General features: G+C 41.6%; 1 long non-coding RNA gene across 1 annotated transcript; it reads left to right on the forward strand.

Annotated features, from left to right (window-relative positions):
• On the forward strand, window positions 1-27,317 carry LOC140534489 (uncharacterized). The gene is made up of 3 exons (XR_011977340.1): window positions 1-448; window positions 15,815-15,957; window positions 16,335-27,317. It is a non-coding gene; the product is annotated as an uncharacterized lncRNA (long non-coding RNA).

A 27,317-nucleotide genomic window follows, 5' to 3' on the forward strand; every position in this document is an offset into this window, starting at 1 on the left:
ATTAAGCGCAGGCGCACAAAACCCTGCACAGAGCTTCACATTTTGCAAATTCTGCTAAATGGAAGTAGGAAATGGGAAGGGATTTAGAAGCAGCATTGTTCCCTTCTTTCCCTTACTGTCTGATGCTGTTTATTTATTTATATTTGGTTAGAGCAAATCTGCTTTCTTTGATTGTGTAGGTGGCAGTAACTGGGACAGCAAATCTGGTCAAGGCAGCCCAGCACAAGATGTAGAAGATCCTGAGTGTCTTCTGTGGAATCTTGGCCCCTTCTTGGCCAAACTGTTCTTCAGTGATGCATTGGCAGCAGAATGACGGATCAGAGAAAAGGGAGGAGGGAAAGTCAGCCCCAGACAGATGCAGAAACAACCTCCCTTTGGTGGATGAATACGTGGTAACATTAAAATAACGCAAGAATCCCTTTCACTCCAGAGGTGTGTTCCTGTAAAGGTGGGTTTTAATCTAGTTTTTTCCATCACTCTCAAGTACTTAAAGTAGCTGGCACAGTGGATGGAGTGCTGGGCCCAAGATCAGGGAGATTTATCTTCCTGAGTTCAAATCTGACCTCAGACACTTATTAGTTGTATGACCTTGGGGAAGTCACTTAACTCTGCTTGCTTCAGTTTCCTCATCTGTAAAATGACCTCAAGAAGGAAATGGCAAACTACTCTGGTATATTTGCCATGAAATCCCAAATGTTGGACACAACTGAATAACAACAGAATTTATATAGAACTTTAAGGTTTGCAAAGAATTTCCCATGTATGTAGTATATGACCACTTTGGGTTACATATATTATCTTATTTGATCCTCACAACAATCCTGGAGGTAGGAGCTATTATTTTACAGATGAAAAAGCCAAGGTTGAGAAGGTGAAACAATCTGTCTGGGGTTACTTTGTGAGTGTCTGATGTAGCATTGAACTTCCTGCTTCCAATCCAGCACTTTAATCACTACTCTACCTAGCTGCCTCATTGATCTTATTACTGTGAATATTCTTTGAAGCAGTATAAGATCATAGGATCATCGATCTAGAAGAGGCCTCACTGAACACTGAGTTCAGGCATCTTTGCTTCCAGAAAAGGAAACTGAAGCTCAGGGGAAGTGAGATTACTTGTAAAGTTGTTACAGTTACATAGATAACAATCAGAAGTGGTATTTGGACTAGATCCTCTGATTCCAGGGACAGTGTTCTTCCCATTCTACTAGGCTGCTTCCACAGTATAACTCCTCCTTCTTTTATCCAGTCATTTCAAGAATTCCAATGGAGCAGGTAGACTGTCTAACAGTCATCTCTTCCTTTAGCCATGTGATGGACCCAATTTCTTTTTCTGCTCATGTCATAATATAATAGGCTAAGGGTAACTTATTGTTTAACAGATTTCTTTTAAAAAGTAAAGATGCATTCTATAAGGACAATGATCATGGTTTGATGGATCTTTTGTGAAGACCTGAATGTCTATATATTTGGTTCCATTGTTCTATAGGAATCAAAGATTAGGAACTTGTTCTTTCATTTGCTGATTCACTTAGAAACTGCTGATTTGATGACTTGAGGCCTTTGGGAGGCATCAGATTGACAAGCCACTCTGATGTAGAAGAGAGAACACTGACTTTGGCATTTGACCTATGGAGATGTGTTTAGATTCTGATTCCCTTACTTAGTACCCATGTGATCATGAACAAGTAACTTTACCTCTTGGGCCCTTGGTCTCCTCTTTCATCAACGTAGGGAGGTGGACTTGGATGACTATTAAATCAATTATTGACATTGATAAGATAAACTAATTAAGAACCAATCTCAAGGAACTCATGATTTGAGAATGAGTCCATTAGGCTGGAGTGTTTTGATAGGAGCTGGTAGTTTAGTTGATAGATCTAAGGTACTTTAAAGGTGACCTAATCCAACCCCTTCCTTATTTTACTGGAGACTGTGGCCAAGAGAGTGGTACCGACTTGCCCAGTGTCATTCATCTAGGATCAAACTCAGGTTCCCTGATGCTATATCCAAGACTCTTTCAAATCAAGACCTCTCTAGCTCATGATCTGATACTATAGGGGAGTTGGTATGGTTGGAAAGGAAGAAATAGTTATGACGTCTTACCTTGACAAGTAAAAAGAACCTGAACTTACGTAGAGTGATTGGGGTTTTGACATGGATGCCATTTGTCTGAGGTTCATACTTGACATCCCATTTCCCAGCACCAGATTCCTAATTAGCTGCTCCTTTGCCTGGTCCCTGAGCTGCCTTCCCTGTGGATTCTCTGGCCTTGAGGGCTTTTTCTATCATTTGACCCTTTTCCCATCAATTTGTAACCAACACTCCTAGTGGGGTCAGATACCTTGTCATGTGGATTGGATCAACAGTGAAGTCTGTCATGGCCCTCCTCACCTCTGCCATAGCCAACTTAGCCTCATTCTGCTCAGTCCCTCTCTGTTGAATGGACCCTCAGGAAATTCCTTCCATTTGTAGTACAGAGAAAAGATGGCTGGAAGTTGGGTTCAAAACCTAGTTTTGTCACTTAATGACCTCAGGCAGGGTATTGCATCTCCCTAGCTTCACCCACAAAATGATTGTGAAAAACAGCCCAGAACAATGGATAAAGAGGACTCTTCTTGGAGTCAAAAAGAGCTGGGTTCAAGTCCTGCCTTTTAAACACATCCTGGCTGTCTGATACCAGGCAAGTGACTGAACCTTTCAATGTCCCCCCAAGCAACTCAGAAAATAAAGTTGCTGAGCATGTGCCCATCTGCACTGGAAAAAGAAATTCCTTCCCAGGAGCTCCTAATATTGATGAAATCAGAGCCTCCCTTCCCCTCTCCAAAAAAAAAGATGGATCTCTTTCTCTCATCCCTTCCAGGACCTCACCTTCCAGTCAACAACATTCTCACTCTAGAGAGGTCTCCCTTTGTAATCCTTTTTTTTTTGATTGTTAAGTATCACAGCTAGACCACCATTTCAAGAAGCACCCAAGGCCATAGGCACTACTCTCTCTCTCTCTCTCTCTCTCTCTCTCTCTCTCTCCCCTAAATGCACTCTCTTCTCCCTCTCTCTCTCTCTCTCTCTTTCTAATCAGGGTTAAGTGGCTTGCCCACACACAGCTAGTGTCTGAGGCTGGATTTGAACTCTAATCTTCTTGACTCCAGGGCCAGTGCTCTATTCACTGAACCATCTAGCTGACCCTTCACTTTCTAGACAGCTCTACCTTTTCAGCTGAAGCCTTATCTCCAAGCTGGTATCCTCCCTCCCCTTTCCAGCTCCCCTTTAAAGATTGTCTCACCCTATTAGGATGTAAGTTCCTTGAGGAAAGGAACTATCTTTTTTGTATGAGTTTTTAAACGCAACACCTATGCCTGGTACATAGTAAGCACTGGATACCTGAATTATCTATTTTCTGGTGCTCACTGAAACCTAGCTTTCTCCTGCAGGCATACATCTCTTGGCACCCTCTCCAAGCCTGGCTGCTCCTTCCGTCATACCCTCTCATGCCCTCTGCACTGACATACACTTTGCTCCCTATTGCTCCTTTCAAACCCTCTTTCTGCCATCATCATTCAGCAAGTCTTCCTACCCCTTTAACATTCACTCTATCGTGTTTGAGGTCCTGGCCTCCAAATTCCTCAACCAAACCAGCTCCTATGACCTCTGTACTGATTGGTCAATCAATGAATAAACAAGCATCTATTATATGCCATGTACTATGCTAAGAGCTAAACACAAAAAAGAAACAATCTCTCCCTTCACTGTTTTTACTTTCTATCAGTCCAGTTCAACTCAACTAAGAGAACTCACCATAGCCCAGAGACAGAATTCCTAATTACAAGCAAATCTGGCTTGTTAAGAGCTAGTAGTGGCTAGACTAGGCTCTCAATCTGTAATCTACTGAGGGAAAGGTCCTCCAAGTGCTAACAGAACTCACCAAAGTCAGAGCTGGACCAGGGACCTTAAAAATCATCTGGTTCCAGTATTCTTCTGCCTGGTTATTACTCCAAGCTCATATTGGTCTGATCAACCACAGCTGGAGATACTGTACCTTGCCCCCAACATCGAGAGTGCAGTGTCATTTTGGTCCTCTTTGAGCATGAAGTACAAACAGCAAGTTTCTGCCTGGTTAGTCATTCAGTCAACAAGCTCAATGTTTACTATGTGTCAAGTGCTTGTAAAGCCTATGGATACCTTCACAAAAATATTTTTAATTGAATAAAAAATAGGATTGTAAAGGAAACCAATTATGTATTGAAATACAGTTCTTGATTTTTTTTTAAAGTTCACAAACCCAGGTTAAGAACTCCTGATCTGATCCAACTTTCCCTGTTTACTGATGAATCAGCTGGGGCTCAAAAAGGGGAAATTATTTGTCTAAGTTCATGTAGTTAGTAGATGGAAGTGTTGGGCTTCCCACTTGGGTCTCCAGATTTCAAGTCTAGGATGCCATAAAGGGGCTATCATGGGAGGGTCGATTTATAGATGACATTATATGACTCTCTCCACTGAAATCCTTCTCTGAAGGACTGAGGTGACCCTGGCATTGTAGACCAGAGGGGTCAAACGTGTATCCCATGGGCCACAGTAGCCTACAAAACTCTCAAGAACAGCCCAAAACAGATTAAAATGTAATTGAGAAATATTTAACAAAATAAATAAAAATACCAATCTAACCCATGTCCTATGCCTTCATTCTTTGATTAACTTACAGGGGAGGTTCAATAAATATTTGTGAATTTCACTGAGGGAATATTTCCTCTTGTGCTTACCTACACCTATCACAGTAAAATATAGGGTTCCCCAAACTACTCATCTGAAATTTCAGATATTGCAGGGGGGTTACTATGTGGCATAGTGGATAGAGTATGGGGAAAACCTTAGTTCAAATCCAGCCTCAGATACTTACTAGCTGTATGACCCTGGGCAAGTCACTTAACCCTAATTGCCTCAAAAAAAAAATAGACATTTCAGATATTAGAAAAAGCCTTGTCGACTAATGTTTTATTAATAAGTGAAGGAGGATAATACTAATGTACCTCAAATGCCAAGTATACAAAGAGAGGGAGAATGCTTTAACAGCCAGAGGGATGGAGAAAAGCAAAAGGTAGGAGAAAGTGGCAGCTGAGTTGGGCTAGCACTAATCTGTCCATTGGACCTTAGCAAATATAAGGAAATAAATATTTTTTGAGCCATCATAAAGATCAAATCTAAGTGAAATAGGAAGCCTCATGGCACCAAACTGGGAGTCACAGGACCTGAGTTTGAATCTTGGCTCTTCCACTTACTCCTTGTGTGGTTTTCAGTAAACCACAACCTCTCTGGGTCACAGGTGTCTCATTGCAAAAACAGGTTTGCATGGTGCACAGGGTTGGGTGTACAGGCACACACTGGCAAGACCCATAATTGTTGGTCCTTCCCTTACTCAGAAAAGCAAGCCAATTGTATTCCTTACTCCAGGATGTGCTGGCACACCTGGACACAAGCTCTTTGTTCACTGATCTCAGTAAAATGAAGGATTTGGATTAGATGATCTATAAGGGACCTCTCAGTTCTAGACCTATGTTCCTAAGTGCCCACTGATCTCAAATACCTTAGTGACAAAAAAAATAGAATGATCTGTTCCATGCAGTACATTTCACCCTCCTCTAATGGAAAATAACATGAACCACTCACTTCCCTAGTGCATTATTCTTCAGCATCCAAACTTTTGGAATGAAATAAGGCATTTACCTCTTTTGAAAGGTCCCAGAATTATAGATTTAGAGGAAGAAGGGACCTTCAAGGGCATCTAGTCCAGCCCTATCCCATTAGAGAAGAGGGAACCAAGATCCCAGGAAATCGAGACCCAAGGTAGTACAAGGGATTAGAAATAGAGTTGGACTTTGAACCCAGGACTTCTGACTTGGTTCAGAGTATCCTTTCCACTGTGTGAATCCATTTCCTTCCAGGGGTGTCCTACAAATTCCAGACAACTAATGGAACATTCCAATGGCCATGATACCATGTTCAAGCTGAAAGCATATGATCTCTGAGTAATCATTGCTCTGACAATTAAAAGTGAAAAGACGTGTGTTGGCAAATGTGTCCTTGGATGACACCATGGAAAAAGAATACAAAGTGTGTCCTCCCCACTCTCCAGCCCTGACCATTAAGTTCTTTAATAGACTGGAAGAGAAAACTTGTTGAAAACAAGTTCTTTAGAGTAGGCTTATGGTTGCCTTGACACTGAGCCAAGATGTTGCTGAAGCCTTTCTACTTATAAGCACCAACCAAGGTCATTTGCCTCTGCTCCAGAATTTCAGGTAGTGTCCTGCTATTGAGAAGATATAAATAATGAATATTTCAATGGATGCCATCCAGGAAAACGGAATTCATCTTGGGAGAATGCTGTCACTTCTCAAAAATTTCAAGGACTCATAGATATTTTTAAAGTGTGGGGAAACAAATATGTAAATACTTATTCAATACTGATTAGGGGAATGAAAAGATGAAGGAGCAGAGGAGAAAGATAAAAAGGAGGAAGGGGAGGATGAAGAAACATTTTCATCTGAACTCATCTTCCCATTTAAAAAATGAGAATGAGAATATGCAAGTATTATATGTGTGTATATTACATATGCATATGATTGTGTACATTTACAATGTATGTATACAATTATATACATATGTGTACATGCACATGTGTGCATATATGGGTATGTGCATGTATGAATACACACACATATACGTGTGTGTGTATGTGGGGGGAGAGAGAGAGAGAGTTAGGTAATACAGAGAATAGAATGCTGGGCCTGGAGTCAACTTCCTGAGTTCAAATCTGGCCTCAGACACTCACTAACAATGTGATCCTGGCTAGTTACTTAACCCTATTTGCCTCAGTTTTCTTATCTTCCATATGACAGAAAGAAATAGCAAACCATTTTTTGTCTTTGCCAAGTGTCTTTGCCAAGAAATGGGATCATAAAGAGTCAGACATGACTGAAACAATTAAATGACAAAGTGATTCTAAGAGGTTGAGGAGAGAAAGGAGTGAACTCCAGACATAAGAGAGAGCCTATTCAAAGACGTGGACGTGAGAGATTGAAGAAGACCAAGAATCAATTGATGTGATCAGTCATTCAAAGAAGCATTTGTCAAGCACTGCCTATCTGCTTGGTGCTCTGGTTAAGGGCTAGAGATACAGACAAAAGTGAAACAGCTCCCTGTTATCCAAAATCTTCCATTCTAATGGAGAAGTCAGCATATATATATATCTACACGTATGCAGAACAGAAACAAGAAATGAATACAAGGTAGAGAAGAAAGGCATTAGTGGCTGAAGGCATCAGGAAAGACTTCATGTAGAAGATGGCACTTGAGCTGAGTCTTGAAGGAAGTCAATGATTCCAAAGATGGACATGAGGAGGGAGTGCATACTATGCATTCTGTGCATTGGGTAGGGCCAGGGAGTGGGAAACAGACAGGGGAAAGTCCAGGAGATGAGATGGAATGATGAAATGTCGTTGTGTTGAAGAGTGACTAGTCCACTGTGGCTTTATTGGAGAAGAGGAAAGTAAGAAGAGGGTCAGGTTGTGAAGGCCTTTAAATATCAAACAAAGGAGTTTATTATTGCTTCAAGAAGTCATGGGAAACCCATGGAACTTACTGAACAAAAGCATAACATGAGCAGATATCCATTTTTCAGAAAGCAAATTTAGCAGCCATGAAGGCATTGGATTGGAGAGGGGAGAGGTTTCAGGCAGTGAGACCCAAAAGAGGCCATTGTCATAGATTAGTTGAGAAGTGATAAAGACCTAAAGAGTGCTTGAAGGGGAATAATTAGCCTAGGGAAGTGGGTTGAAGTCATGTTATGAAAGACTTGACATGCCAAAGAGAAGTTAGTCTTTGATCCTAGAGGTAATAAGTAGCCACCGGAATTGCTTCATCACTTTTGCAACTGTATGGAGGATTCATTGTGGAGGGGAGATCCTCTTCACAGATGACTCTAAGATATTTGAAAAGGAGTGAGTTGCAGTTAAAACTGCATTTGAAGTATGGAGTTGCCATCTTGAGAGGAGTGTTACACCCTTCAATCATCCATGTTCAGAAGAAGGAACCAGAAGATCTTCAGACTACCCAATGAGTGATTTATCCAATACCAGATCTAGGCATAATTAGGTTCCTATGTTCCTCTTCATTATCCTCTATATTCCAGGCTATTGTAGAGGGTTAACAGATGAACTGTGATGAAAACCAGAATTTACATATATGATGGATCATCCAGCTCAACAAGCGCTTTTGCCAACCCAAAATTCTATGCCTATTCCAGCTCAAATGGACCTCCTAGATCTGGCCTGACAGCCACTAGTATAGGTGTTGGAGAAAGAGTAGTGAACTGGGAATCAAAGGATGAGTGTCTGAATTCCAACTCTGTCAATTACAATTGATTTGACCTTGGACAAGTCACTTAACATCTTTGGGCTACTTATTCATATGAAAAATGAGGGCATTTGATTAGATGATCTCTAAGATCTTTTCCAGTTCTAAGTCTATAATATGACCTATACTTAATTCCAGATGTCCAAATACTCAAGCAGATTATAACCCCAGGCATTGATTAAGGGACAGTCTCTACTAGACTCTTTGTTCCTTCCTTTCTTCTCTTTTTTTGGAGCCAATTGAGATTAAGTGACTTGCCCAGGATCACACAGCTAGGAAGCATCTGAGGTCAAATTTGAGCTCAGGTCCTCCTGACTCCAGGGCCACCTAACTGCCCCTCCAGTAGACTCATGAACTTCCCTTTGTATTTGTACATTTCTCCAGGCAAGATGGACATGGCATTGAGCCATGAGGCTTGATCTTTCCTTTCTCCCCCTTCACTGTTCTCCCTTCCTCTCCTCTCTTTTCTTTCTAATTCTGATAGTATAGACAATGTTCCAAATCTACAGTTTCCCATCTCTAAAGAAAAGGGAAGAGATATATTTTCTCATTACTTATCTAGTTTTGGTCATCATAATTATATAGAATTCAGTTCAGATTTCTTTTTTGCAGGGAAGGGGGAGAAAGGAGAAGTCTCGCCATGGATGATATTCAGAACTTTCTAAGTAGGGCTTCCAGGATTCTGGTGTGTGTGTGTCAAGACAACTGTCTGTATGTCTAGTCTTCTGAGGTGTGAATCTAAACCAATGACCTTGTGGGAAAGCCTTCAAGTTTACTACAACCCTTGCTAACTCCTTTCTCTCCCTGATGGGTAGTATAAATGAATTTTGAGAGATTACAAGGGACAGAAGTCAGAAAGATGTGGGTACACATCCCACCTCAAACATTTATTAGTTGTGTGATCATGGGCATGCAAGTGACTTAACCTCTAAGAGTCTCAGTTTCTTCATCTGTAAAACAAGGATGATGCCTGGAGTATCTATTTTCAAGGGTTGCTGCGAGGTGCCAATGAAATAATTTGCAAATTTTAAGGGACTACTCAAACATCAGTTATGGTTGTTATTTGTTAGAGCTCAGTGACCATCCCAGAGGGCTGATGCCATCTCAACTTGGCCACTATGCCAATATTCTTCCTACTTTTAAGGTTACTCAACTGTCCCCACAGGGAAGTTTTTGGCCCCCTCCAGTATCTTCTCTCATGTTGTCTCTTGTCAAGGCCTTTAGTTTATCATTATTTCTAGACTCCACTATTCATAGCGCTCTAGATAATTTTTAATATCTTATTTTTAGGGATACATCTGGTCTTAGAACACATTCCTTTCCAAGGATAGCTCTTATCCTTTCCCTGATTCAATAAAGCATTGAAACATTGAAGCATCTTGAAACAAAGATTAAAGAAGAAAGTGGGAGCGGGGAAATCAGCTCAGCAGATCCAATCAACATATTGAGCATGCCAGACAATGTGTGTAGTAATTTACATTCACAGTCCCACTCTTCTATCATTAAGGGAGGGAGATTCATTTTTTCATCTCTTCTCCAGAGTCAAGTTTTGTTCGTTACAAGTACACAGAATTCATGGTCTTTGTCGTTGTATATATTGCTTTTCTGGTTCTGCTGACTTGACTCCATCAGTTCATGTAAGTTTTCCCAAACTTCCCTGAATTCTTCTCAATAGTATTTTATAGTCCAGTAATATTCCATGACACTTATGGACCACAATTCATTTAGCCCTTCCTCAATAAATCATATCTGCTTTGTTTTCACGTCTTTGCCACCCTAGACTGAAGGGTGGACAGACAACCCAGACTAGGCTTGAACTTATGGAGTGTCTTAGGTGCTATATTTCCAATCAAGTGGATGGTTGTCCCATGGTTCAAAGTGGCATTCTGTTAAAATATCTCATCCACCCATAATCTCCATCTACATGAACTATGACTTCGATTCATGGTTTTTGTGCACATCCCACATATCACGGTCTCTATGTTTATTGATTACATGGAGGAATTTAGGGTTGCCCACAATAACAGTAGGGCACCTAGGTGAGGAAGTGGGTAGAGTGCTGGGTCTGGCATCAGGAAGCCTCAGCTTTCTGAGTTCATGTCTGGTCTCAGACACTTACTAGCTGCATGACCCTGGGCAAGTCACTTAACCCTGTTTGCCTCAGTTTCCTCATCTGTAAAAAGAGCTGGAGAAGGAGATGGCGAACCACTGCAGGATTTCCGCCAAGAAAACCCCAAATGGGCTCATAAAGAGGAGGACATGACTGAAACAACTGAACAACATACTAATAACATAACTAATGAAATAAGTATTTATTGAATAGCTGCTGTATGTCAGCAATTGAGGATTCACAACCAAAACAGATGGAGATATGGATTAGAATTGTGATTTACTTGCTATAGAGAACTCTATTAATGTGCCTCCTCAGTCATTTATAATTTTATAGACTTGCCTTTTATTAAGGGGATTTGTTCTGTGACATTTAGATTCAGACCCAAGGACCTAGAAGGCCACATGTGGCATTGAGGGTGCAGGTTCACCTCCCCTGATGTAGACAACTAGGTGATATAGTAAATAGAATGTTAGGTTTGGAGTCAGAAAGACTCGAGTTCAAATATGACCTCAAATACTCACTGAACAAGTCACTTAACCTCTTTTTTGCCTCAGTTTCTCAACTGTAAAATGGAGGTAATAATTGTGCCTACCTCCCAGGACTTTTGTGAGGATCTAATGAGATGATATTTGTAAAGCACCTGGCACTGAATAAATGCTTAATAAAGACTTGTTTCTTTCCTTTCCAAAAGGGTAATTAAACCAGAGTTACATAGCTGACATGGGTAAGAAGTGAGACTTGAACTCAAGTGTTCCTGGTTCTGAGGCCAATTCTCTACCTTTGAAATGTTTTAAAGAAGTTTACATATTTTAAAGGAAAAAAATAATACGTGATACAAGTAGAGATACAAATAGGAGGTCAGTCATTAAGGCATCCCTGGGATCCCAGTCAGGACTGGTTATCCTCTTATAGTCTCCGTATTGATAGATCTACATGAAAACAAACAGACAGGGTGATGGGCACCTTGTTCTCTATATTGCTTTCCTGGTTCTGCTTACTTGATTCCATCAGTTCATGTAAGTCTTTTCAAACTTCCCTGAATGTGTGAAGAAAGTGGTAGAGGAGAAAGTCTGCTGGCTTTGGAATCAGAGATACTGGGTTTGGATCTCATCTCTGCCACTTACTGCTTATGCAACCTTGGGCAAGCCACTTGACCACTCCGTGCCACAGTTTCCCCAACTGTAAAAAGAGAGGGTTAGAATAGGTAGTTAGGTCAAAGCTAAGGTCCTTTCCAACTCTAAATTTAGGATTCTACAGCCTATCCTCTGTTCCAATGGTCCTTATTATATAACAGGCTTACCTCAACCTAACTTAATACCCTTTAAGTACATGGCTAACCTCTCAGATTTTGGGACAATACTATTAAGAAAATCCTAGACTAATGGAGGTAATAAGGACTGTTTCCAGTACTTGGTAGAGTGTCAGGAGTTGTAGACTTCAGACAAGAACATGAAAGCCAGTTACCAATATATATTACCCAGATTTAGTAAAGGATTTCCACAAATGTTCCTCCATTAATCCATACTAATCCACTGTCTTGAAGTTGAGAGAGGTGTTCTAGGGGCAGGATGGTGTGTCTGAGCTTATGCCAGCAAATGATATAATGAAGTAAGGCACGTTGCTGGTTGGTTCAGACAATGTGCCACTTTACAATAAGTATCGCTATACTAGCTAGCAATTTATAAAAGCTAACACTTTTAGACTTGCTACAAATATATCTCATTTGATCCTCACAATAACTCTGGGAGGTAGGTGCTATTATAACCTCCATTTTACAGATGAGAAAATTGAGGAAGACAAAGGATTAAATGAGTTGCCCAGGGTTATACAGATAGTAAGTGTCTGAAGCTGGATTTGAACTCAGGTCTTTCTGACAGACTTCCATTGTGTCACCTGGTTTCTAATACCTATCCTTTCCCATCTTCTCTTTGTCTTTGTGCTAACTTCTCTCTTTCTTTCTTTCTCCCTCCTCTCCTACTTCTCTTTCTCCCCTGCTCTTTCTCCTTCTCCTTCTCCTCCTCCTCTTCCTCCTCCTTCTTCTTCATCTTCTTCTATTTCTTCTTCTTCTATTTCTTCTCCTCCTCCTTCTCTCTCTCATTCCCCCAATCTCCCTCTCCTTCCCTCCCTCCTTCCCTTCCTCCTTCTCTTCCATATCCCCCTTCTCCCTCTCTCTCTTTTTTTTTAACCAGAAGTTTTTAACCTTTTTATGTGTGTCTCTGGACTCCTCCCCAGAATAATCTTTTAAAATGAATAAAATAAAATACATAAGATTACATAGAAAATCATTTATACTGAAATGAAATTATTAATATATTTTTAAGAAACATTTTAAGAAATGCCGGTTTAAGAATCCCTATACTGGTTGTTTTCCATTGTTTCCTGTCTTCTAGTTAGCCCAGTGGTTTTGGAATTTCCTGGTGAGCTTCAGAATGACTCAGTACAACTCACTTTCTTGGCTGATAGGTTGAATCACAGCCCCTTGTTGAGGGAGGGAAGTGGGGGAATCTTTCACCTCCCTAAGTCCTACTGATTGCTGTTAATCACCAGTATGTCTCATTGTGAGATGAATGAAAACAATTTATTAAGTCCTTACATGCTTAAAGAAAGGATATGAAAGCTGGCCAGCTTATAGGGCATAATAGTCCATTACAATATGGCCAGTGGAATATAAAATTGTAGATAGCAGTCCTCTAGAACTTTCATTTTACATATGAGGAAAGTGAATCACAGAATGATGAAGTGACTTGCCCAAGGTAACGGGTGGTGAGTGTCAGAGCTGGTATTTGAATTCAGTTCATCTGATTGAAGAGACTCTATACTTTCCACTTCACCAATGTACCCTGCAAGAGAATTGGTGAGGAAGGTAATCCTAGCCATTACTCCCATGGCATTTTTTTTCTCAATGATGGAAAAAAAAATCTTTTCACTCTGTCAGCTGATTTATCAACATGGAGACAACAACAGGATGGCTAGTTCCAATTTCTTGTCCTAAGGGTTCACAGGGAGACATTAATGGCTAGCTTCCCGTTTGCTATCTTATTGGTGGCTCACAAGATATGAATATATATATATATATATATACATACATATACACACACAGAGACAGATATCATATATATATGTGTGTATGTGTGTGTGTATGTGTATATATATATGTATATATATACATACATGCTTCCCTTCCCCTCCCCAAGAGAATAAAAGTTCCTTTAAGGTACCACTGGGGGAGTGGATAAAGACTTCAGAGCCAAGAAGATCTCGGTCCAAGTCCCACTGCTGACAAGTACTGGCAGATTACTTAACCATTCAATGTTCTGGGCTACTCTCTTAAAAATGGTTGTTGTCCTTCATTCCCAAGAGGACCAAAATAACATCACTATGCTAGAGGCAAGTTATAATATGTCTGACTACGAATGATCAAACCAACATGAGCTTGGAATGCTCTACCACAGATCGGGTACAAATAGTCTGTGTGAAAGAACATGGGGTGGATTCTCTAAATTGGCACATTTCATGTTTCCTTTGAGCTACTGTAATTCAGCTTCACTCACAGAGAACAGAGCCTTCTTTGGTGAGGGCCCATCATGCTGGGCAGTCCTGTGGCAGTGTCTCCCATGTCACACAATCCATTTCAAAGTTCTTCAGAGAGACCTTGAGAATATCTTTGTATCACTTCTTCTGACCACCATGACAGTGCTTGCTCTACGTAAGTTCTCCATAAAATAGTCTTTTTGGCAAGCCTATGTGTGACATTCGAATGTAGCCAGCCCATGGGGGGTTGTCCTCTCTGAAGTAGAGTATGAATGCTTGGCAGTTTAATTCAAGAAAGAACCTCAGTGTCTGGTATCTTATCCTGCTAGGTGATCTTCAAAATCTTCTTAAGACAATTCAAATAGCAGCAATTCAATTTCTTGGCATGGTGCTGATATACCATCCAGGTTTCACAGGCATACAACGAGGTCAGCACAAGAGCTCCACAGACCTTCAGTTTGGTAGTCATTCTAATACCTTTTCTCTCCCACACTTTCCTTTGGAGCCTCCCAAACACTGAGCTACCTCTAGCAATGAGTGCATCAACCTCATCATCTATATGTACATCCCTGGAAAGTACACTTTCAAGTTAAATTAATTTATCCACAGCATTCAAAATTTTTCCATTTATTGTAACTGATGATTTCACATACGGATAGTGTGGTGTTGGCTAATAGAGCACCTGCATTTTTTTTTTGGTGTTGTTAGGCCAAAATTAGCACAAGCAGCTGAGAATTGATCCATACTTTGTTGCGTCTCAGTTTCAGAGACTCCACTGAGTGCACAATCATCCACAAACAGAAAATCATGCACCAACACTCCCTCTACTTTGGTCTTGGCTTGTAGCCTTTTCAAGTTGAAGAACTTACCATCAGTGTGGTAGCTGACCTTGATGCCGTGTTTGTCCTCATAAGATTATTGAATTAATGGATGGAGTTCCTTCCACTAATGTATTCTAAATAAATCAAATCTAAGGTCTAATTCATATCCTTATTAATTGTGTCTTTTTATCATCAGTGCCTGGCACACAGCAGATGTTTGATAAGTGCTCGTTGATTGATTAATCAAATTATTATGTTAATATAGCTTAGTCAATGTTTAACTCTCTGACTGAATATCTATCTCAAGGAATTCTTTAGTTCTGCTGTGGGTATTCCATGGTAGAGGTATGGTTGAAGCTGGTCCCAAGGTATTTTGATAGAGTATGTTGGGAGCAGTGTTTGAGTGCACAGGACACGGAGAGTTAGTACTTGGTTTGATTGATTTCAGAGGCTGGGAAGGGATGAGTTATTTTGAGGCTGTGAATATATCAATTGGGATTATTTATGCCTGGATTCCCGGGTAATTTGAAGGTGTGAACAACTTGTGATATGTGGATGATTTGTCTGGGGTCAGATCCTCCAGGAAGGTTGTATTCACTCCTAGGATAAGCAGTTTCGATTTGTGATTTGAGGATGAAAGAATCATAGTACAAAAGAGGAACTCTCAACCCAGTCCATCTGGTAAGCTTGAGTGCACACTGGATCCCCATGGAGAAATTTTAGAATCTCTGGATCATGATGACCTGCCCTCGAAGAAGGGAGATTACTAATTGGCCCATTTCTAGTGATGCACTAGTGGGCCACTGGGAAAAGAGATATTTTGGGGGAGGGAAAGATGAGCCAACCGAGAGTGTGGGAGTCAGTCTATGTCTTCTCCAAGTACAAAGCTCAATTTCTGCTCTGTCTGCTAGCAGCAATTCTCTGATGGTGTCGTTCTATTTGGCAGATGCAAACGTCCATGAAAAATGTCTAGAGATCCAAAGTACCTCAGAGGAGGTGCTGACTTGGGTTGGATTAGTCCCTATGGCCATGTTGGAGGCATTCATCTCCATGAAAGACTTTCCAAGGGTTTGACCATGTCATTATCAGGTCAGTGGCAAATTACAGTGTCAACTCCCTAAGGTTACTTTCTGTAGTAAGAATTCAACAGAAGCTCTCCAGATGTCTGAAAACCAGGAGGTGGCAGTTACTTGTAAACCCCAGGGGATATTTTAGATGCTTGGTGGTCCCAGAGACCTCCCTCTCCTCCACTTCCCATTTTAATATTACCTCTTGGAGTTCTCTTTGTGCCCCCTTTCCCTCTTCTTCCTTGAAAGGACATTTTTGTGCCAGTAATAGCATGGGAACCTAGGCAATGAAGGATTAAACTTTTAAAACAATTTTACTTTTATTAGTGTCCTTGGTTTTTATACCATATTAATTTCTGAATATCTCTGCCTCATTTCCCCAACCATCCCTTTTAACAGACATAAAAGAAGGAGGAGGAGGAGGAGGAGGAGAAGAAAGAAAGAAAAGGAAAGAAAAGGAGAAGAAGGAGGAGGAGGAGAAGGAAAAGAAGGAGGAGGAAAAGAAGGAGAAGGAAAAGAAGAAGGAGGAGAGGAAGAAGAAGAAGAAAAACCACATTCCACAAAACAAAGGCTGACCTTGTCTGACAGCATATGGGACGTTCCAGTCCATAGTTCTCCTCCATCTCTCCAGTGAACAGAAGGGAGGAACATTTTCTCAGGACTAAACTCATCATTATAAATAGATAACATCCCCATACTTCCCTTCCCCCTTTGTTTTATTGTTCTTCTGGCTCATATCAGTGTAGTCACAGAATATATCGTAACGCCTTTCTCCCAGGCTACTGTAAGACTCAAATGACAATTATACAAATATATATGCATATATGTGTGTATGTATGTAAATATGCATATGTATGTAAATGTGTGTATGTATGTAAATATGTAGGTATGCATACATATATGTAAACATTATATATAAAATAGAATATCTATAAAGGGCAATGTAGATGAGAGCTATTATTGGGTTCAGGCTGAAATGTAGACTTCCATGCTTCTAGAAATCCTCACATTTCTCCAGCTAACTTGGGATCATGGGCAAAGAGGGTAGATCCTAAGTCATATTATCACCAAAGGTCAGAGAATCATAATAGAAACTTGGTTCCCCGCGTGTTTATCTTTTAGGAACACCTCAAGGATCCTGGGCTTGGAAACAGGAAGACTCATCTTCATAAGTTCAAATCCAATGTCAGACACTTCCTAGCTATGTGACCTGGGCAAGTTAATTAACCTTGTTTGCCTCAGTTTCTTCATCTGTGAAGTGGACTGTGAAATGGAACAGCAAATTCATCCAGTATCTTTGTCAAGAAAACCCCCAATGAGGTCACTTAGACAAGACTGAACAACCACAACAAGGACACTTGAGAGCAGGGTCAGGGTGGACCTGGTAAAAGGACAATTGGAATTCTTGTGCATGTCTTCACAACTCTTACCTCCAGAACTCCTACAGAATTTAGTTCTCTGATGTGATTAGTGAATAATGTGAGGGTGGAATGAATCACTCAATCCCAAGGTCTTTGTGGAAGCAACCTCTTGATTGCCTCTATGTCTCAGAGTATCATATCCTAAAACAGCTGATGTTAGGCAGGACATGAGATGTCTGCTCTGGGAGAAGCAGCCAGGTCCGGTAGAATCATAAGGGCTTCATAAATCCCTGCTGACTGACTCAGTGCTTGTGCTTCTTCTTGGTAATTCTATTGCCAATATATAAAGCAGAGTCTCTGCATCCTTAGAAATGATGTTGTGCTGTGGCTATTTTGTTGTTCAGTTTTGTCCAGCTCTTTTGACCCTATTTGGAGTTTTCTTAGACTTGTTTGCCATTTCCTTTTCCAGCTCATTTTACAGATGAGAAAACTGAGGCAAATAGGGTTTAGTAACTTGCCCAGGGCATATGGTTAGTGAGTGTTTGAGGTCAGATTTGAACTCAGAAAAATGAGTCTTCTTGACTCCAGGCTTTATGCATTATGGTGCCACCTAGCTGCCAAGATGGTGTTGCGCCTGCCAGCTAACCCTTAGAACAAGGGAACCCTGTGACAGGAGACACATGGTAGAGTCAGACAAATGATTCTAAGAATATATGAAAAGGGAGAGCTTCTTTTCAGCTGAGGAAAACATGGCTTCTATTTACAATAAGAAAAAAAAAGAAATCAAGCAAAATTAACTATCCTGCAAAGAAACAAATACCAACCAATTGAAAATAAGTGGGAGGAGGAGAGGGGAGTGAAGGAGAAATAACCATGAAAATATAAAGGACTTTAGAAGTTAATGTGCCAACTCCCACCCCTACCCCTTTATTTTTATTTTATTTTCCCTACCCCTTTAATACAATAAATTTGCCCCATTCCCCATACTCAGGTATAAAAAAGATTTCCTACAGAGGGTGCTAGTTCTCTGTAAAAAATATTTTTAAATGCTTCCTTTTAAAAGATTCTGGAAAAGCAGCAGGGGAACAGATGCTACTAATGAAACAAGAGGTTTATTGTTGTTTTTGTAACTCCGTCTTCCAGATAGCTGGATGGGTAGAGAGACACACTAGCATGCATGTATACACAAATATATATAGGCATGTCATGTATATACATAGGTATACACATAGTTCACATACATATATTTGGTCTGGCAGTACAAACAGAACAGAATTATGTTCCTTAAAAAGCAGTGGAAAGAAGCTTTGGAATCAGAGGACCTGGGTTCATAGCTTGTCTATGACATTTGCTTGTGTATACATGTGAATGTGTATGTGTATGTATGTATATAGCTACGCATACACATACCTATACATTCATATATGTATATATACATATAGGTACACAATAGTTCAAATGCATATGCATATGTCATAAATAAAATTTATAAACACGGACACATTTTTAAACCATTCATCCATCCATCCATCCCATCCATCCATCCAATCATTTCTTTATTTGGCCATGCCTGGGATAAAGGATTCCTTCCATCAATACATATCAGCACAGACTCTGCAATGTAGAGTCTTAGAGAGTTGTCTGGGTCACTGAACGTTAAATGATTTTCCCAGTCACACAGTCAGTATATGTCAGAAGCAAAACTTGAACCCAGATCTTCCTGGCTCTGTGACCAGCTCCCTACTCAGTCATGCTGCACACCCCTTCCAACCTCCACATACAAAAATACTAAGTATAGGAAGAGGTGTGAGTGTGTCCATACGTACATATTCATTTATGTATGTATTATAGATCTGATAGGCTTGTATAGTATGAGTTTATGTATAAATATATTCTGTATATATACACTTGTGCACATATGTACATACATACATGGGATGGAAAGGGTTTAAGAAAAGCTCTAATTAGTATTAAGATATCTTGTCAGTAGCCTTTGATTTTGCATTAGCTTTGCAAAATCTTTCTTCATCTCAGTGAAATACATTTTTTGACAAAAATCATGTATTCCTAAAATCACAGGCACTCAGTCATCCAAAACAGCAGAGTTAGTAGGCTGGAGTGTCTTGGAAGTAGAAAACTAATAGAATTGTTTATGAGATGCAAAGAAACCGTTACGGGTTCAACGTCAGATCAGCAAAAGCAGAGGTGACTGGGGGTCATGTGGCCCAGGAGACCCAAAGTAGGAGAGGTGGAGAGATTCATGAATGAGAGTGACAAAACTATGCAACGTTCCATCCTGCTGGTTGCTGGGAAATGTATAAATTTGAGGACAAGTGTGAAATGTTTAAAGTACTTGCAATAATAGTCTGAGTGTTCCCAAACTCTTCTTCAACTTGACATGTGCTTTTGGCACCTGTTAAGTAGAAATCTGTGTGGGGTGGGAGGTGAGATGAGCTACTTCAAATTTCAGAGTACTATAGACCCATTGCCACATTCAGGATCATAGAATTGTTGCTGTAAAGGACTTTGGGTAGTATCTAGTCAGAGGATGATGAGGTCATAGACTTATATCTGGAAAAGACCTTAGAACACTTATTCCAATGTTTTATGGAATTTTATGGAATAAAACATTCCAACGTTTTAAGGTGGTAAGTGGGAGAGCCTAGATTTGACTCTAGTTCCTCCGACTCCTAATTCGGTACTCTTTCTGCTACCTTCTAAATGTCATCATTGTTGTCCAGTCGATTCAGTCACGTTCAACTCTGTGATCCGGGGTTTTCTTGGCAAAGACGCTGGAGTGGTTTGCCATTTCCTTCTCCAGATCAGTTGGAGGTTGGGGGCATCTCCATTCATCTTCATCTGTGTTTTACCACTGGACCCACATGCTCTGGAGGAGAAAGTAAGGCTGGTGATTTGGCAAAGCCCTGTCTCATTTAAATCCAGTTTACTTGCAAGTCATGGCATCACCCTCCTGATGGTCCTCTTTGAGAACAAAGAACAAGCAGCAAGAAGAACACAGGAGGAAACTGAGGCAGACAGGGTTAAATGACTTGCTTTCAATCACACTGCAAGTGTCTGAGGCTGGATTTGAACTCAGATCTTCCTGACTCCAGGCATGGAACTCTATCCACTGCACTGCCTTCATCTGACATCATAACATTTTATGCTTCTCTACTTTTCTTTTGCTTTTGTTTGATGTGAGTTTCTATCATATTTATTTGTGACCATTTTGAGAGGCATTGCAAGTGGAGAAGTGAAATGAATGATGGGGTTACCAAGGTCTAGTTTTGAATTCTTGTTCTGACATCCATTTAGGTCTCAAACCATCCAGGGAGAGAGGTAATGCAGATATTATCTCTGTTTTCCAGATGAGAAAACTAAGGCTTAGAGAACGTATGTCGTTTGCTAGATCACCCAGCTAGTAAGTGTCAGAGGTGTCATTTGGACACAGGTCTTTCCTAACATCAGGTCTAGGATTCTTTCAACTGTACCACTAACTTCATGACGAGTCACTTAAGCTCCAAGTTTTGGGCTCCTCATCTTTAAAGGAGAGATAATAATACAGTAAGAACCTAGGCTCTCTTGCTTCTAGTCCATTACGTGTCTGTTACTTGTCTAGTCCATTACGAGTCTGTTACTTGTCTCATAACTGGTTTGTATGGCTTTGGGTAAACACAGTAAACACAGATGGAGATGAGATTTCTCTTTCAAGTGCTTTTTTGGAACACTAAAGCATAGAACTTCTGAGTTAAACTACTGATTTCCCAGGGTTAATGTGAGGAAAGATCTTTGTAAAGGCAATAATGTTGTCAATCCTACTAAGTCTCCTGAGGGTAAATTCTTTGAGAGCAGATGTTTTGTTTGCTATTTTATCTTTGTTTCATGGGTTGCAAAGATAAATATGGACAAGAGTTGTACAAAATAGGCAGACAGGGATGGATTGTGATCTGTGTGACTGAAGGAATGAGATCACAAATCCATCTGAGTATCATTTTATCTCTGCCAGTACAGTGCCTTCCTTGCACGCAGCAGTCAATAAATGTTTGTTGAATGAATGAATGAATGTATAATTGATTAATTGACTGGTTGACTGATGGACTGGGCTATAGCCCTTCAGTTCTGGTGAACATTTCCCCATCGGTGCCATAAAGTCATAGGTTAAAGATGCCTGAGACAGGGAACCACAAAGCAAAAGCAAATTTGTTGAAACTGAGTCATAGTAATTGCTTTATGCACCAAATGCTAGCATATTGTAAGGGGCCCAGAGGGTCCCAGGGGGTGCAAGTCAGAGGCAAAGCCTGTTCCCGTGGGAACGGTGCTGATGCGCACCCTGGCAGAAGCTCTGTGTGACCCTGGAACCTGATGTTCCTGCAGATACCAATGTCCTGTACAGTAAAGTTACAAGTGAGCCTGGGAACCCAGGAACTAGCTGCAGGAACAAGATAAGCTTTCTTCCTTACTGCGGGTGTAAGGATGTGGAACAGTCATGAGATGGTGAAGTAATGGGATGAGCTCAGCATGTATGTGATTGGTGGATCAGCCTTTATAAACCCTAACCCTCAGCTGAATAAAGAGTTGTTGTTGTTGTTGCCTGGATCATCTTGTCTCCAGTCTCCTTCCTTCAGGGCCCACAGAGTAGAAGCCTGTGGGTCAGGGGGATCCAGGGGTTCGGGCTCTGACCCCGAACAATTGGCGCCCGAACAGGGACTGGAAGGGAAACCGAGGTCCCCCTGCAAGGCGTGGGCTCGGAATCGCACGAGAGTGATGCCACCTGCATGCTCCAGTCAGTGCCCCGGTGGTTCTGTGGAGCTTGGGAGAGACGTGCACTCGGCTGACTGGGACAAGAAGAAGAAAGTTACAGACTGTGAGTAACCCTGCTTATAGATAAAACAGGTAGAGAGCTTAGTCCAGAGAGATTATATCCAAAGCTACAGAAAAAACGAACAGGAACTTATACAGATGGTAGAATGGCTATGACAGGATTGCCCAGAACTGCAGGAGTGGAAGAGATGATGCAAAGGTGTGAAGATGTAGGTTCGGTAACATTCGCAGCTCATGTGAAGGAACAGGTAAAGAGACAGTATAGAACTGAAGCTGCCAGCATGAGACAAGGACAGAAATGTTATAGCTGTGGAAAAACAGGTCATTTTAAACAAGACTGTAGGAGCAGGCCAGGAGTGAGGCCTAAAACACCATGCCCAAAGCGTAGAAGAAAGGGTCATTGGCCCTCAGAATGCCGAGGAGCCCTGCCACAACAATACTCTAGCCCAGGACCTGAAGGAGGGACAAACCTGACAGCATGGAGAGCCAAGCCCAACAAGGAGACTCAACGCCTCAGACAATGGTACCGAGTGGCCACAGTGAAAGAAAGAAAGCCACATACCTAGGTTGTACATAGTGTCTGTGTCTGTGTTCTGTCTTTCTGTAATTTGTGTGCATGTGTTTGTGTGTTAATACCGCCGATGCCCTTGTGCTGGTTGGAATGCAGTTATCTCTTTTCCTCCCCCTCTGTTTCTCTCTCTCTGATGGCTGCAGCATCAGGGAAGAGAATGGGAGAGAGAAAGAGAGGAACTCCTCTTGTTTAGTTTCTGTGACTGCTGAAGTCAGTTCAGGTCAGGTCAGAAACACGTACCAAGAAACAATGTATGTACAGTTTTAGTAGGGGCTGCTATCTAAGCCCACTAGAATAACTTGGGTAGTACCTTGAAAAGTTGTTGGTAAAATTCTCTCTCTCTTTCTACCTTTTAACCCTGGCCAGGTTGTGAAGGTGGGGAGACAGACCAGAAATTGGGGAACTTTTTCCCCTCATCCTATGGAGGCAACCTAACTAGTGTTTTACTCATCTCATGTCTCACCAAAAAGAGAAAAAGTTTCTTTGCTGTAATTGTTTTAAGTGTATGATGTCGCTTCTCATTGGATAATTCAGACAGGGCAGATTCACAAAGTTTTGGGGACTGGGGTAAGCACAGGGACCACAGGACCCCCATAGTTGGGGGGAAGGACCAAACGCCCGTAAGCGAGTAAGGTGAGCCCCGCTGGGAGCGGGAAGAAGTCGCTGTTCATCAGCGCAGAGATCCCCGCTGACCGCGGGAAGAAGTCGCTGCCAGGCAGCGCAGAGATCCCCGCTAACCGCGGGAAGAAGTCGCTGGACAGCCAGCGCGAGTCCCTCACTGCGGGCAGTGGGGAGACGGGGGAGCCCCGCTGGGAGCGGGAAGAAGACGCTGTTAGACAGCGCAGTGAGCCCCGCGCGCGCAGCGGGAAGAAGTCGCCGTCAGCCGGCGCAGAGATCCCCACGCGCGTAGTGGGAAGAAGTCGCTGATTAACAGCGCAGAGAGAGCCTCGCAGGAAGCGGGAAGAAGTCGCTGGGTAGCAGCGCCTCGCAGTTAAACGGGAACCATGGGTCAGGGGTATAGTGTCCCACTGATCAAGCCTGAGGAGAAGGCAGTGCTTGCTAGTCACTTATGAGTGTATATTGGAAATGTAAATAACGGTACCTACAGTTCACTGTTTGGGTTACTATTGTGTTTCTCAATTGTAATAACACTGTCTTGTATTGTACAGTTAGTGATCATGGTATTCCAGAAATTGTGTTACAAAAGGCAATTTAACTCTGAATTTTCAAGTTATGTTATTGTAAACTTTACCTGTCCTGTACCCTTGTCTTATAGTGCTGTGATTGCCCTTTAGAGAAACCAGGTATTTTCCCCCTTGACTGTTACAGAAGTTACAGCTAAAATAATTTGTGTATCATTTTTGAAAGTTGTAAGAGTGTTACCTACGTTTTGAAGTTGCTGTTGTAATGCTAAACCTAAAATTGTTAATTGATTACTGCGTATAGAAAGAAAAGAATGGAGTAAAAATTTTATTTAGACTGGTTCTGCCCATTCAGAACAGTCCTCCTGTATGTTTGGGGTTTGGCAAGCATGGGATCCATGCCAATTCCTTTTATTTTGTAAAACTGCCAAGGCCTCTTTCATGTGGACAAGGTCATCAGTCCCAAGAAAGAAATTTGTTTAGCTTATATAATTCATAAACAATGAATGTGACTTGCTCAATAGTTGTAATAGACAGAAAAGATTTTTAATAATTGACCTTTATATCAGGACAAGTTTTAAATTTGAGAAGGAAGGCTTTTAAATGAAATCTCATATGTATGTGAGTCCTGTTAATCTTCATTGCTTATTGCAACTCCATGAGTATAGAAAGAACTGTGTCTGGTTCTGAGCTGTGAGCAGTGAAACTTGCTGTTTAAGGTAAAGGCATTTGGGACTATAGCTAGTTTCATTTTAAGTTTGAGTTTGAATTTGGGTATCGTTGCTTGCATTAAATCAGTATCTGAGAGAATTGCCACAAGTTACTCAGAAGGACTGTGATCCTGCACTGTTAACAGGTGAAGTTTGTATCTGGATAGGAAACACCGAGGGGACAATTCTAGACTCACTCTAGGATGGGATCCTCCTGGTCAGTTTTTCCCTTGTGTCCTGGAAGAAGGAATGTTTCTCACCTGACTATTCCTGAGTCTGGCTATGGAATAGATACTGCATGGTTTGGAGTATTGCACCGTTACCCAATTCAAACAGAGTCAGGGATGTTTTACCCTGTCTTATTTGGTATGCCACATGTCCCTGCTTTTCCTTCTATAGCAAATTTCTCTGAATATAGCAAGTGACCAGCAACATATGTGAGCCCTTTTGTACTGGGAACACCAATATTATTTTTATCGGAACACTAATATTATTTTACCTGAACTTGGTATGATCAAACATTTATGTACGTTCCTTTCACCCTAAGATGTCCTCATTGTGTAGAAGCATTTTAAAAGAAGTACCATTTTTCTGTAATCAGTCTTATACTGTTACCAACACGAAATTCCCCTGCGCATTTTCCCTGGGCATTCTGTGCTGATTACGGCTTTGGTTCATTTGAGGAATGTTACTTTCGCTTTCACTATCATTGTAAACGGTTTTGTCTTCAAGTGACACTGTTGTAAAGGCACCGGACAGATTTCTGGAAGATGTGCTGCAGCAGAAAAGATCTTGCTATTTTGACACGCAAAGGTTGAAATCCATGTGTGAATGTATTCTCCACTTCATTTCTACGAGTTTTCTTCCAGCATGGACATAAACAAGCCTGTGCAACATTGCTGGACGTCTCTTCAGTTGTGCAGTTCGAGTTAGGGGTCTCTTTTGTGTATGGCCCTACAGCTCTGGTAGTGACGCTATGCCTTGTGTGCTACCTGTCTGTGGTAGGAAGATTGTGGAAGGTAAAGCAGTCTGGATGGTGGGTTCAACAGCTTTGGATGCATAACAGGTTTGATTGACACTATGGAAAGCAGACGGGAAGGTGGGGTGTGTGGGGTCATCAAGGTCCTTCATATCCCCCGATCGTTGCTCCAGGTACTTTTGTGCCAGTTTCAGGGGGTTTAAGCATGTAGGGACAGTGTGGGGACGTATGTTCAGAAGACAGCAGAATGATGTAACTACCATTTTTAACCCCTTCTGGTCGATTTTGGCCTTTGCTTGCTTCACCTCCTTGCCAGCTTTGTCTCCTCCAGGTTTCGTGTCTTCCACTTTGGAGATACCGGTTCTGGCTCTATGTGACTTACTGTCCGTGGCTCGTCACCCTCTGGACTGCTGTGACCTCTCCACTGTCTGGACCTTGTGTGCCTGGGACGGCTCTCCGTCCCCTCTCATCAGGATGCCAGCTGCAGACGCTGAGACCTTCGTCCCTTACGCCGTAGATCTGGGTTCTTCTCTTCGTCAAAAAACAAAAAGGGGGAGTGACGTGGGCCCTCAGTTTGGCCGTAGTGGGCCCTCAGTTTGGCCAGATGTACTTGGGCCCTAAGACTGAATTCGCATTGTATACAGTTGAACGTATGTCCTCGGACCCTAATACTGAAATCACTTTTCCCAAATATGTTTCTCTCTAGCCCCTAAATACCATCTCAGGCAGTTTCTCCCTCAAGGACACAGTCTGCCCCAGCAGCAGCCGTTATCTCCCTTCCTCCTGTAGTAGTCAGCTGAACCTATAGGATTCATGTGCCAGTTACGTATTACTGTTCACTGACCAGTCACGTGTAACCTAGACTCAGTTGTATTTATATTGTCACTCAGATGTCAGACGTATGTATATTGTTACTCAGATGTATATATTGCTATTGTGATTGGAACAGGATCCTCACTTATTAGGCCACCACTCCTTCAAGACCAGACACACCACCATGAGGTATTAAGGATGATATGTATTGTACTTTATCTCGATGTATCAATTCTCAATCAGACCCCTTTGCTATGATTATACAGCAACCCACATATGCTATGTTCCCTGCTAAGGTAAATCATACTTGGTATCAAACTCAAGAGTATACATTCTCTGTAGAAAGAGATGGTGCAACATCTGGCTGTTAGATGTGACAAAAACTATGTATTAGCTGTGTTGTGATTGCTTGTTTCTTTACATCTGCTATGGCCTTAGGCCTGCTAATTAGCTATATGTACTATATGTAGGAGGGTTAGCGAGTATGTGGGCAGAGGTGCAGAGCAGTATAATAGTAGTGATTGTGATGGGACAGATACCAGACTTCACCTGTATAGAACTACGGACTTGGATCACAACTGTGGCTCCCCTGGAATTGCTTGTATGGTACCTCAGAGCTGCAAAAACAAAAAGGGGGAGTTGTAAGGGGCCCAGAGGGTCCCAGGGGGTGCAAGTCAGAGGCAAAGCCTGTTCCCGTGGGAACGGTGCTGATGCGCACCCTGGCAGAAGCTCTGTGTGACCCTGGAACCTGATGTTCCTGCAGATACCAATGTCCTGTACAGTAAAGTTACAAGTGAGCCTGGGAACCCAGGAACTAGCTGCAGGAACAAGATAAGCTTTCTTCCTTACTGCGGGTGTAAGGATGTGGAACAGTCATGAGATGGTGAAGTAATGGGATGAGCTCAGCATGTATGTGATTGGTGGATCAGCCTTTATAAACCCTAACCCTCAGCTGAATAAAGAGTTGTTGTTGTTGTTGCCTGGA

This window comes from Notamacropus eugenii, chromosome 3, assembly GCF_028372415.1.
Source record: "Notamacropus eugenii isolate mMacEug1 chromosome 3, mMacEug1.pri_v2, whole genome shotgun sequence".
In the NCBI taxonomy this organism is placed as follows: Eukaryota; Metazoa; Chordata; class Mammalia; order Diprotodontia; family Macropodidae; genus Notamacropus; species Notamacropus eugenii.